Source organism: Tenrec ecaudatus, chromosome 1, assembly GCF_050624435.1.
Source record: "Tenrec ecaudatus isolate mTenEca1 chromosome 1, mTenEca1.hap1, whole genome shotgun sequence".
Lineage (NCBI taxonomy): Eukaryota > Metazoa > Chordata > Mammalia > Afrosoricida > Tenrecidae > Tenrec > Tenrec ecaudatus.
Window position 1 is genome coordinate 216,313,521 of NC_134530.1, and position 14,294 is coordinate 216,327,814.

Here is a 14,294-nt window from a genome sequence, read left to right on the forward strand (position 1 = left end):
TTATCATTGTTTTCCTGTGTTATACAGGGTTCTCTAGAGAAACAAAACCAGAATGCAAATATTTATATTTACATATATATTAATTTTAATTAATTAAATAAATATTTTAATTAAATAAATATTTGTATATGTATGTTATATATACAGATAGATAGAAATATAACATAAGAAATAAACAGTTAATTAAATTAGAAAGCAGTAAAAATGGCTCAGTGCAACTCACTCCCATGAGACAGTTGTGAGAGACTGGCCGTCCTTCAAGTCTTCAGGGCCACCAGGTAGTCCTCTGTTGAGCAATTCAGGCTATCCGGATACAGGCAGCAAAAAGCAAGGCAGGTCACCAACAGTTAGCTTGATGACACTGTCTGACAGTCCCCAGCTCAAGAGCTGTAAATTCAAATTGTGTGGTGAAGCAGATCTTGAAGGAACCTCAAATTACAGTGACACAGTCCACGGGTTAGGTGTCTCACAGGTAGTGTAGCTTGCAAATTGAGGCACAGAGCAAGCCAGGCAGCCTCACACTGGTCTGATAATCAAAGAGCGAAAGACAAGAAAGGTGAGGCTCACTGAGCCACTTATCCCTCTGCCCTTCAATTACTCCCACGTGTTTATTGGCCAGGTTGACACAATAAACTAACTACTTCATTTCCCTTCTGACCCATTTTTAATTTGCTCTAATTTCTATTATATTTTACTTTCTCTTGGATCAAGGTTTTTCTGTGTTTCATTTTGTTGTCATTGTTGAGGGGTTTTGCATGGCTTTCTTTATCTGAATTCCAGGATAGGCAATCTGCAAAGACAGTAACCTAATTAGTTGGTTAATTAATAACTGTAACGTTATGGCTGGGGAGGTTGTGAGGTAATGTTTAGCTGCAATCGTGAGTACAAGAATAAGGAAAACATTCTAAAACTGATTGCACAATTATTTTTAGTCTACTTAGAATATTGTATTGTATATGAATTATATGCCAATAACATTGTCAAAAACTAAGAATCAATATCACTGAAGGCTGAAATCCAAGCTGCACTGAGGACTTTTGTGCAAAACAAGGCTCCAGGTAGGATACCAAGTGAAATATTCCAACATGCTGATGAAGCCCGGGAAGCACTCACTCCTCTGTGCTAAGACATTTGGAAGACATCTGGCTACCCAATAGGAAGAGATCCATCCCTGTGCCCATTCCAAAGAAAGGTGACCCAAACAATGTGGAAATTATTGAACCATATTATTAAGATCACATGCAAGCAAAATTTGCAGAAAATAATTAAACAACATTTGCAGCATTACATTAACAGGCAGCCGCCAGAAATTCAAGCCAGACCAAATAGGACACAATATGTCAGATCTCATTGCTGAGCCGAAATAGAGAAAACCAGAGAGATGTTTACTTGTGTTTTATTGACTATGCAAAGACCCTCTACTGTTTAGATCATAGTAAACTGTGAATGACATTGAGAAGAATGGCAATCCAGAAGACTTCATTGTGCTTATCAGAACCAGTGCACAGGCCAAGAGGAGCGGAACCAAACAAAGGGATACGGCACATTTGAGGAAAGGAGCGTGGATTGGGTTTGTGTCCTTTCACCATAGCTAGTCAGTAAGTGGCTGCTAAGCAAATGATGTGAGATGGGCCGCAGGAACGGGAACTCAGCAGAAGAGCACGGACAAATGACATGCCTTGTTGCTGGAAACAAGAAAGACCTGAAGCACTTGCTGGTGAAAATCAAAGATTCCCACCTTCAGTCTGGACTGCAGCTCAAATATAAAGAACAACAAACACAAATCCTCACAACCGGACCAATAGACAACATCATGACAAACGGAGAAAAGACGGAAGTTGTCAAGGATTTCATTTTCTTCAGATTCACAACCAATATGAATGGACACAGCAGTCAAGAAATCCACGGCAGTGGCAATGACCACATCTACGGCGCAAGACCGCCTTAAAGAGCTGGAATGCCACGCAGAAAACGAAGCGTGCCTGACCCAAGCCATAGTATTTTCACTTGCTTTACGTGCATATGAAACTAATACAGTGAGTAAGGAAAATCACAGTTTTGCAGTTGCTGCATTTGAGCAACAATGTGGGAGAAGAATGTTGGAAATATTGTGGAATGCCAGTAGAACAAGTAGAACAAGTAAGTCTACCTTGAAAGAGGTACGGCTGTTTCTTGGATGTGAGGATAGAAACACGTTGTCTAATATATTTTGGATAGGTTATCATGACAGCCTGGTCCCTAGAAAAGGATGTTATGCTTGGTACATAGAGGGTCAGTGGGTGGGGGGGGGTGAGGGGGTGGAGGAAAACCCTAAATGAGATGGATTGAAAGAGCAGCTACAACAATAGACTTAAATGTAAGACTCGTGAGGATGATGTGGGACCAGGCAGTGATTTGTTCGATTGTATATAGGATTAATGTGAATCAGAACTGACTGGAGGGCGCCTACCCACCTAGCAGCTCCCCTTAGAGAGGATGGGAGCAAGACGAAGTAGAGCAGAAGGAACCGATGTGCTCCAGGGTTTCTGCCAGGTCGAGAATTCCTGACCACTGGTCCCCAAGCTCTTTTCTGTATAAAAGTGGCTCCTAAAGACTGTTCTGAAGCTCAGTCTCAGTGTAAAACTAGAGTAAAACAAATGAACAAATATTTGTATTGATAAAAGTGATGAGCGAGGACTCATATGGTGAAAAGAACAAAAACAAAAGTCTTTTATTTTCCCATTTATTTCACATGCACGTGACTCCCGCTGGCGCATTTAGAAGCTTCCTGCTTAATTCTTCTGCATCAATTGTTCTAATAGGCTTATTTTAGGGCTTACCTCACTGCATTGCTTCCTTTTAGTGCCTTTCTAGCTTGTTGCCCAGTGTGTGAGCGGATACACTGCATGTCAGCAAATAGTTAAGGCTACAAATATTGTGTAAGGTTACATGCACATACACACATACATACACACATGTGCATATGAGATATACTTTTTAATTAAAACAAATTTTAAAATGAGCAACAGCAAGACCTATGAAATTCAGGATCCGTAAGACAAAGATGTGGCAGAAGAGGAAAACTGCAATATTTCCTACAAAGATGAACAATCAAAAAATGGTGAGATTGTACCAAAGGAAAAAACATGTGAGTCCCAAACACAGCACTTAGTCCTGCTCCTTCCCTGCCTAGTTTCAGCTGTCACACACTCACTTCTAAGCCTTTACATATTAGATTTCCCAAATATTGGTCAAATGTGAAGGAATGTAATAATCTTATTTTGTGAGTTTTTAGAATTTTAGTTGTTCATTCGGTGAAAACTAAAGTTCTAATACTATTTTGATTGATCTCATGTTTACTTTAGAAAATATGTGATTTTTTCTGCAATATTCTTAGAAATGATGAATCTCTATTGTTAACTCAAAATTCTCTTGCTACATTTTCCAGTCACTTCCCTAGATGATTTAAATTTAAATTATTATATTTCATAAAGATATTTCTCAAACTCAAAGGCACTTTTTGATTAAAGATCAAAAGCCATAAGATTCATAATACAGATATGCTCATCTTAAACAGAGCGACAATAAAGTCATATAAAGTGGTATCAGGAAGATAATAAGAAATTTATATTTGTGTGCCTAAGTGAGCATATTTTTCCTTGGACAAAATGTCTTATTTTTGTATGAACAGAGGAAATCGTAATACAAAACAATAGAGCCAAGCAAACTAAATTCATTCTACACAGAAAACAATGTCAGTTTTATTTGTTGTTGTTGTTTTTTAGTTGTAAAGTTAAGACAAGCAATGATTTTGTAAATTATTTTATAAAGTTAACAAACCGTTATTTTATTACCTCAGTTATGTGTAGCAGTACTGGAATAAGCTCAGGAAATTAATATATGTCATTCAATGTTTGGATTCAGAGTGTCTTATACAATTGCAGAATTGCTTATTTTGAAAGTTTTCATGAAAATTGTCAACACTATATTTGAGCTAACAAAATAAGGAAACTAGAAATGGCGTACAAAGTTGAGACTCATCATGTGTCACTTAGCTGATGCTTAAAAATAAATCAAAAGGAAACTTTCAATTAAACCAAAAGTTTTCATTACAACTGGAGTATCTGTAAGTACTGCTCAGTTAATAACACACACTCACATTTTTATTCTGTAAAAGGATTTTAGGATATATGAGACAAATTCAATATATATTATATACCCTAATATTTTATTGTTTTATTTTAAGTTGTACTTGTAAAGAAAACACCATACTTCTCCAAGCTGCATAATGATGTCCCCTATACACTCCAGGTCCCCAGGAATGCCACAGAAATATTGCCATTTTCATACAGCATGAGGAGAAAAATAGTTTGTGAATTGTTGGACAAATTCTACCCAAGAACTTATTCATCATTTTTTTATTCCTCCCCACTTAGATAAACATGAAAACAAACAAACGCAGCCTTTGAGGCTACTCTGACCTTAGTGACCCCAGAGGTCAGAGTAGTACTGCTTTTCAAGTTTCCCAAGACTATAAATCTGCTTAAGAGCAGAAAGCCTCCTCTTTCTCCCATGGGCTGGTGGATGGAAGCTGCAGAGCTTGTGGTTAGCAGGCACAAGGCTTAGCCTATTAACCCACAGAGGATCCGAAGTTACATAGAGTAGAGAGTTAGTGAGGAGTGAACTCATGAATAAAAAAATTAATAAAGAACACATCCTTTGATTTCTATTGAAAAGACATTTCAACCTAAGGATTACCAACTTAAATCGCATGTTTCATAGCTGTTCCTTTAGTATGCAAATGTTCAAACGCACATAAACCAGGAAGAAAAGTACAATCAACACTCCCATGTTGACCACTTAGGTTAAACATTTTACAACAATCTACCAGATTATTTTGCATGTATAATTTATCAAAGTATTTGAAATAAATTATGTATAACTGGAGAATATCTCCCAAATACTTCAGCATGCACCTCTAAAAATTAAGGACAAGATTTCCATAATGACAATACCATTTTCAAATGTAATAATATTAACTATTAAGATTGCATACCGTCGTGTCCATATTGAACTATGCACTGATCATCAACAAACAATTTTATAAATAATTATTTAAATCAGTGATCTATTGATGACCACAAACAGGTTCAATTGTCAATACATATTTGCACTCTTAATAAAGATTTTATCTAATCAAGGGGTCAAATACATCTGTTATGAGTAAAAATAATATATATTTTTTAAGCATGGGAAGGATTCATTAAACAGTAAAAGGCAACTCCTACAAAAGTCCCTCTTTATCCTTGTACAGCTTCCTTTTGAGCATAATTAAGGGCTGTGCAATTCCCGTTCTTTACATGATATCCATAATTGATTATTATTCACACACTCCTTTCTCAGAGTTAATAAAACAGAGATAAACCTTCTTCTTCTTTTTTTGATCTTGTGTTTTCTTGACGATACAAAGTTGCATTGACGATACAACTCTCTGGTTTACAACAAACGGTAGAACAGTACTGAGAAGAATGGAGCTGCCAGAACGCTTCATTGTGCTCATTCAGAACCTGGATTTGAAGACCTGAGGCCAGAGGAGACCAATGCAGGCAGGCCGGAGAGTAGCTGCCCTGGAAGCTTTAGTTCTCTGTGGTCATGACAAGCGGGCACACATCCTGCTGAAGCAATCACACTCCAGTGACGGGGATTGCAGTTCCTCATGAGGCAGTGGCTTTCTCGTTCCACAGCTTTATTGAAAAAATAATATTTTGTAGCATATATAACTCTAAAACACAAGTTTATTTTCTAGAGTTAGCTATTAGTATGTCTGTTATACTTTGTCACTGCTACGGATTTTGATTGTTAGAGCAAATTACAAAAACATTTCCACATTTTTGTACCACACAAATAAACTTTAAAAGTTACCAATATGTTTGCCAAAATGATTCAAGTGGTCCCCAAACCACAGTTTACATGTAAGTGTTCAATAAAAAAATGCGGTTCTGGAAGACAGACAACCTCCTGAAAAAGTATTGTGTGTGCATAAACCATCTAGCGTCAGCGTGAGTGGAAATTAACTCAATGGCAATGGGTTTTGTTCATTTTGGTTTCTAGCAAAGCAAACCTTAATATTATTTGCTAACAAGTGGTAGTCAGCCTCCAGGGCCTTATTATCCAAATGAACCAGTTGTTGAACTCATTCCAAGTCAAGGCCATTCCACTCATATGCACAAAGTGGAATTGCGCTCCATAGGATTTTCCATGGCAGATTTTTCAGAAGTGTATCTCTTAACTTTTCTTCTCAGATGCCTCTGGGTGGTCTCAAACCTCAGTCTTTTGGCTGACAGCTGAGCATATTGACTGAATATATGCATTCACAATTTAATTTATTTAATAGCTATACATTGAGAGCCTGTAATGAAGAGGAAGAATGTTTTAAAAGCTCATTTAAGTCAAGTTTGTTGAGTTCCATGCTTCATTGATTCATATATCAGGTGAATTGTACTAGGAACTTAGTAAGTTAAATGTATCATTTGGTAGATCACAGTAAGAGGATAGGAAGCACGTTTCTTATCAAACACGCTGTCCCCTATCCGTGACTAGGACCCCTGGGTGGAACCGTGCTTACCGTTCTTGGCTGCTAACCTAACGATCAAGAGATTGAACCCACCATGCCAGCCACGCTGTGGGAGAAAGATTCAGTCTTTTCCCATGAAGATGTGCAACCTTGTACAATGTGTGAGGAAGTCCAACTGTGTCTTTTAGAGTCACTGTGATTTGAAGTTGACTCCGTAGCAATGGGTTTAAGTTGGTATCAAGTACTGACTAAAATACAATTTGGAAGAAGTCCAGATAAATGTGAGTTTGTGTTGTCTTTTAAAATTATTTTATATAACGCAACAGATAACAAAGGAAGGGAAAATTCTACTTCTGAAAGAATTTCCTAAGGTCCCATAAACAACATTGTTCCTGTTGTCGTCCGGCTCCATTGTTATGAGTGCGCTCCCACTCAGAGCAGCACGGTGCTCCACAGAGGGAGACGCTGCACCAGCCTCACACATCCTTCCAGCCGCCACGTCATTCCATTTGGCTCAGTTTTCCTTCTGTCGCTGCCGCTCCACTTTACTGAACATGATGCTTTCCTTTTCCCCGGGCCTGGCCTCCTGATAACATGTCTAACCTACGTGACACGAAGTCTTGCCATCCGTGCTTCTAAGGAGCATTCCGTCTTTACTTTTTCCAAGACTGATTTGTTTGTTCTTTTGACAGTCCATGATACTTTTAATATTCCTCACCAGAATCATAATTCAAGGAATCAATTCTTCTTCAGTTTTCTTTATTCGAGGTCCCACTTTCACATTCAGATGGAGCGGTTGAGTCAAGAGCACCTTGATTCTCAACGTAATGTCCTTGCTTTCCAACATTTTAGAGAGGTCTTCTACAGAAGAACTAGCCAATCCAATGCATCGTTTGATAGCTTGACAGCTGCTTCCATAAATATTGCTTGTGGATCCAAGTAAGGCTAAATTTTTGACAACTTCAATCTTTTCTCCGGTAATCATGGTGTCATCTATTGGTCCAGTTGTGAGGCACTTTTAATCTTTTTTACATTGAGTGTTAATTAATACTTAAGGTTGTGATCTATGAGTCTCATCTTTCTTATCTTCTTTACCATGAGTGTTAATTCATTCTTAAGGCTGTAGTCCAGGAGTCTCCTCTTTCTTATCTTCTTTACCATGAGTTTTAATTCATTCTTAAGGCTGTAGTCCAGGAGTCTCATCTTTCTTATCTTCTTTACCATGAGTTTTAATTCATTCTTAAGGCTGTGGTCCAGGAGTCTCATCAACAAGTGTTATAGGTCCCCCTCACAGCCCAGAGTTGTGTCATCTGCACATCACAAGTTGGTAATAAGCTTCCTCCAATCCTGACACCACATTCTACTTCAGATAATCCAACTTCTCTGTTGACTTGCTCAGCGTACAGATTGGATAAGTATGGTGAGAGGACACATGCTTTGCTGATTTTAAAATATGCCATATTCCTTGTTCTGTTCTCACAGCTACCTCTTGATCCATGTCCAGGTTCAGCATGAGCACAATGAATTGTTCTGGAATTCCTGTTTTTTCAATATTGTACAGTTTGTTATAATCCATATACCTGGTCTGTGCATAGTAATTTTTAAAAATTCCTGAGAGATCCAAAATGTTAGCCATTTTGCAATTCTTGGTAATCTGACATCAATTGAGCATAAGAAATGTGGAACCAGAAAGAAAAACAAGAAAAGTTATTGGTGCTCTATATAAGAATACATATGTATTCATATTCAAATGACATGATATATTAAAGAGATGCCACTAAATCATAAATTTTAGAGAATGTAGACCTATTTGGGTGGAAATAAGATCAGTGTTGCAGAATATATGTAAAGTTTTATGAGGACTGTCATTCTCTATGTTTCCAAGGCTGCCCCTAGGTAAACCTTTAAGTTCTGCACTTTCATTTTATATCCCTTATTGTGCTATAGTTTCAAATTAATACACACATTAAGAACAAATTATTCTCTTAAAAGAAGCGAAGCAAAATGAAACAAAGACATAACCTAGATCTGGGAAAGGGATTATGGATTGCAATGTGGCCCGATGGAATATGCCCACCGTTTACAGATGTGTTCAGTACTCTCATCTGTATTTATCTTGGGGTTCATTCTGCTTGTTCATGCCCACCACAATTTTAGTATATTTTCTGGCACCCCATGTTCTCATTATCCGGCTTTGGAAAACATAAGAGAGAAATTATCAAGTGATAATAAATACTTATATCCATAACTAGGTAAAAATTGTTCAGTGACTCACTTTAGCGAACTAAATCAGAATAAAAGTAATAAAGCTTTGGATAAGTAATGGATACAATTTATCTGTCTTATCCATATTTTGAAAAGCTGAAGTGTTATATTTCACCATTATTGAGGTAATTATGCATCTGACAAACATAGTAGAAATCTCTGGTCATCTGACACAGAGAAAAACATGGAAATTCTAGTACTAGAAAGTACTCAATAGCACAAATTATTTGACCCTCTAGTGGTATAAAAAAATGACAGGGGAAGACATAATGGACTAGGGCCTAATCTCTAAAATCTTTAGAAAACTTCCACACTTCAAAAAGATTAAAGATGAGTAGTCTAATTTTAAAAATCAGCAGAAAGTTCACCAAAGATGGCATTCAAGTGGCCAACAAACATATGTTTATTCATTGGATAGATACAAATCAAAATAAGAGATGAAATATCATCTCAGCAATAATACCCCAAAACCAACTGCCATTGAATCAATGATGACTCCCAGGGACTATATAGTACAGAGTAGAATGACCTCTCTGTGATTCTGAGGCTGTAAACCATTATGAGAGTAGAGTGCCCCATCTTTCCCTTTGGAGCAGCTGGGGGTTTCAAACTGCTAACTTTGTGGTTTGCAGTCCAGCTCATACTCACTACACTACCCAGGCTCCTTATAAATCAATTTAAAACACACACAAACACACTGAAAATAACAAATGATGCAGAGACCTCAGAGAGATTGGAGCTCTCATACACTGCTGGTGAAAGTGTAAAACATACAACCACTGTGCATGGTGTATCCTCAAAAAAACTGAGACTTGCCCACACCCCAACGCTGTTATCCCATCCTGAAAGTTGTACTCATTCTGGCCCTAGTCGGCTGGATTACATCCACATCCACAGGACATCAACTGTACATAGGCGCTGGCCTGGCTCCTTGACCCAGGGAAGGGCGGGAGGGCTTGGTGGGATGTGGGCACCACCATCCCCACCTCTGGGTCAGGCCAGTGCTGCAGCCTGGTATCATAGCCTTAGACCTCCGTTTCCCCTCCACCACCACCAACACTCATGGATGCAGAGACCCACACAGGGTGGGTGGACTCCAGCGAGGAGGACAGCCCGTCAGAGAGACCCTGGACCTGATTAAAAACACAACACAATGACAAAAATGATGTCAAGATAGATGTGCCTACAGAGCCAAGTCTGCTCTGGAAGAAAACTTGGTCCCCACTCCTCCTGCCTGCGATAAAATATGTCATAGCATATAATACAACATTTCCTTCCCCCCAAGAGACAATGGGGACCCCCAAAAAAATTGAGACTAGAAATCCCGTAGGAACACCAGAGCAATCACGCTGGTTGGCACAGGGCCTACGGGAATAAGAGGCTGACTATACACTGCTGTTCCTCGGAGCCCCATTCACAATAGCTAAGGACTGAACCAGCCTAAATGTCCACTGGTGGAAGAACGGATAAATACATTTTGGTTCATGCACACAATGGAATGCTATGTAACATTAAAGAATAACAATGAATCTGTGTAATGCCTCGTATTAAAGATGAATCTGGAAGACATCCTGCTGAGTTAAATGCGTCAAGTACAAGAGTGCTGATATTGTATGAAAATACTATTATAAGGAGACAAGAAAAGGTTTCCAAGCTAAAAGGAACAGACTTTGATGATGTTCAGGGATAGGAGGGAAAGGGGAGGCGGGCTAAGTCACAGGCGAGAGAACAGACAGATATTGACTTTAGGAAACAGAAAGACAATCTTCAACCAGAGGGAGATAAGCAAAGTACCCTGGAAATAAGGCAAGACATTAGGAGGTTCACTGAGTTGTTGAATGTAAACTGACGGTCTGCTCTGTGAACCTCCACTTAATTCATTATAACGAGTCTAAAATCAAAAGAAAATGTCAGGGGCAGCTTTAATTTTAAGTTTTGGTTTGGTTGAAAATGGAAATGAATTAGCACTACTTTATTTTCTGTGAATATTTAGAAGGGATCCATAGAAAAGGCCACATATAGGAAATCCCGAACCTTAAGTGTAATAATTATATCCTAACTTTGATTTTTTTTCCTATTCTAATTAATTATATTTTTAAAACTAACTATGGATTTCTTAAATAATATATATTGCATTTTTCTTTAATAAATATCTTTTTTTGATCTAGCGTCTATCCTTTCATCCATCTACCTACCGATGTTTAATCATCCTGTCTACACACACACACCACGTGTGTGTGCATGCATGTGTGTAAGTGTGTATAACACGGTGGACAGACTGCAAGGAGAACAACAATTCTGTCTTGAAGGAAGTACCTCTGAGCTCCTTGGAAGCAAGGATGGTGAGACTTTGTCACACATTTTATGCACATTTTGTCAGGAGAGACCAGTCCTTGAAAAGGGATATCACACCTGGTGTGGAAGTAGTGGGGCACATAACAAAGGAGAACTCTCAATCAGGTGGATTAACACCATGGCTGGAAATGATGAGCTCAAACGGAAGAACCTGGTGAGGAGGTCACAGCAGGGGCGGTGCTTCCTCCTGGCGTGTGCCGGGTCGCTGGGAGTCAGAAGGGATGCCATGGCACCGAACAACCACCATTTCTATGTAAAACCCCGGCGAGTATCCACTGGTAGCAAGATGAGACTAAAGAAGCTGAGAGGGAGAAATGTTATTTTTGTATCCTCAGAGATTTAATTAAAATTCAACAGTTCCGCACAGTCACATAATGAAATTCTATTAAGTATATTGACTTGAAACCAGGGATCTCGTGGCTGACATCAGATGAAACTTGGCTGAAAGCAAAAAATACCGCCAAGATGCTTATAACTGTTTTATTGACGATGCAGAGACGTTCACCTCGGTGCACCAGAACAAACGAAGAATGACTACGGGAAAATAGGCGCTCCGGAACACTTCATTGTGCTACTGCTGCGCCTGCGCATAAACCAAGAGGCAGTCATGCAAACAGAAAAAAAGTCATAATTCCTGATTTAAAACCAGGAAAGGTAAGTGCCAAGGTTGTACCTTTCCACCATATTTGTGTCATCTACAGGTGAGCAATGATCCAAGACGTGGGAGTGTACAGAAAGAATGGGACGTAGGGATTGGAGGAAGAGTCATCTGCAATCTGTGTGTTAGGCCGGGCTGTATCGAGAAACAAATCCCAAGACACTCACCATCTATGTATAAGAAAGAGGTCATTTATAAATCATCAAGCGTTCATGGGGAGGGAGGAGGGGGAGGGAGTGGCAAAAATGAGGAGCTGATACCAAGGGCTCAAGGAGAAAGCAAATATTTGCAGAATGATGAGGGACACCAATGTGCAAAAGTGCTTGACACAATGGATGTATGTGTGGATTGTGATAAGAGTTGGACAAGCCCCCAATAAAATGACTTACTTATTAAAATAAGAAAGAGATTTTATCAAGAAGACATCGCAGCCTATTCCAATTCAATTCTGTAAATCCAGTGCTAGCCTACACATCCCTTTGTGGACGCATGTGACTTTATGCTGGCGACACAGGCCGCAAACCTGAAATAGGAGGCTCACAGGCAAGTGGGAGCCATCACGTGGATCCAAAGTTGGTGCAAACAGGTCAGGACCTGAAAGCTCTCACTTCTGTGGCCGAGTCCCAGCAAGATGGAAGGCAAAGTTGCAGCGAGAGAGAAAATTAAGTTTGCAGGTTCTTCTTATAGGAAGACAACGCCCCCAAGGAGGCATCATCAAGTAGTGACCTGATTGAAATGTTGGACTCCACCCCCTACACTTTGTTAAAGATTCAAGTTGACATGAAATCATCTAACTACCACAATCTGTGATATGCAGATGACACAACCTAAGTTGCTGACAACAGAACTTGAAGCACTTACTGATGGAGATCAAAGATTACAGTCTTCATTGTGTATTATGTCTCGACATAGAAAACCATGAATAATCTTCGCAAATGTGTCAATACGTTACATCATGATACATTTTAAAAAGGTTGAAGTTATCAAGAATTTCGTTTTTCTGGGATCCATGATCAGTGACCTTGAAAGTATCAGTAAAGAAAAAAAAAGTAAGGCATTCTGCCTGTGTGCTGAAAAGTCCCTTTTAAAATGTTTACAGGCAAAGGTGTGCATTTGAGGACCTGCCCCAAACATGGTATATTCAATTGCTTCATATTCAAGAAGAAAAAGACAATGAATAAGGAGACTGCATAGAAATTGGTGCATTTGGCCTGTGGTGTGGGTGGAGTATATGGTGTTGGAAAAATATTAGACTGCTTAACTACCAGCTAGGTGCTTCCCACCCATAAGTTGTTTTACTAGAGAAAAATTAAAAGATTTACAGCCTCAAGAGTCTCCGAGTTGCTCAGAGCCAGTGTTGACTCACTGCAGTAGGGTTTTGTGTTACAGGAGGAATCAATCTAGCTCTGAAGGAGTAGAGTCAGGAAGCTCCCTAGAAGGAAGCCTGGTAAGGCTGCGCAGTGTCCTTCGGACATGTTATCAAGAAGGATCGGTACTGGAAAAAGGCATAATGCTTGGTAAAGTGGAGGGGTCAAAAAAAAAGTAGGCGACTCTTAATAATCTTGATGGACACAGTGGCTAACTAATGCACCCAAACAGAGCAATGGCTGTGGGATTGACACAGGTCTGGGCGGTGTTTTATTCTGTTATAAAGAAGGCACTATGAGTCAGACTTAACTTGATGACACCTAACAATAACAATATGTTTACTGAGGATGAGCTAACTGGAAAGCTTGTCATTAATAGATTTTGTTAAAGTGTTGCAACCTTGCAATTTTTAAAAATGATTATGATTTATCGCCTCAGCACTGATCCAAAAACTTTTAAGGGGATTAAAATCTGGCTCAGATAGTTTCTCTCTATGTATCCATCATATCTATCTAGAAATCTATCAGATCTATTTATATGACTCTAAGTGTGAGGAAAATCATTGTGACTGAGTACTGAGCATTTTTAAAGTATATAGATATGAAATATATACTAAGGAGATTGTTTAAAACAACTATGGGACTTGGAGGCCAGAATTATTACCAGGAATAAATTTTATCAACTATGACCAACTGTACATAACTTTGAATTTTCCTCTAAATGCAGAGTTTATTTACTTTATGTAAGTAAGCCTTTGTTCAAACAAAGGCAATATTCCAGAGAATAATGATAACACAGAAGAAAATCCATCCATTTTGATAATTGCCAAAAAGGAGTCATTTTTTTTTCATGTGAATGTTCACCAAAAGGTTAACTCTGCTCAGGGTGGTTTTCACAATCAGGGGATCAGGTGACGCATGCTATGGAAACGAGTTCATTTCCTCCCCCAGTCATTCCTGGCATTGCCCAAAGGGCTCATGAACAAAATGGTCACTGTGGCATGGGTGGAAGCTATCCATGGACCCAGCAACATGAATTTCCACTGCCGAGTGACCAACCTACCAACAATAGAGATCAACATTGAGCCTGTACACG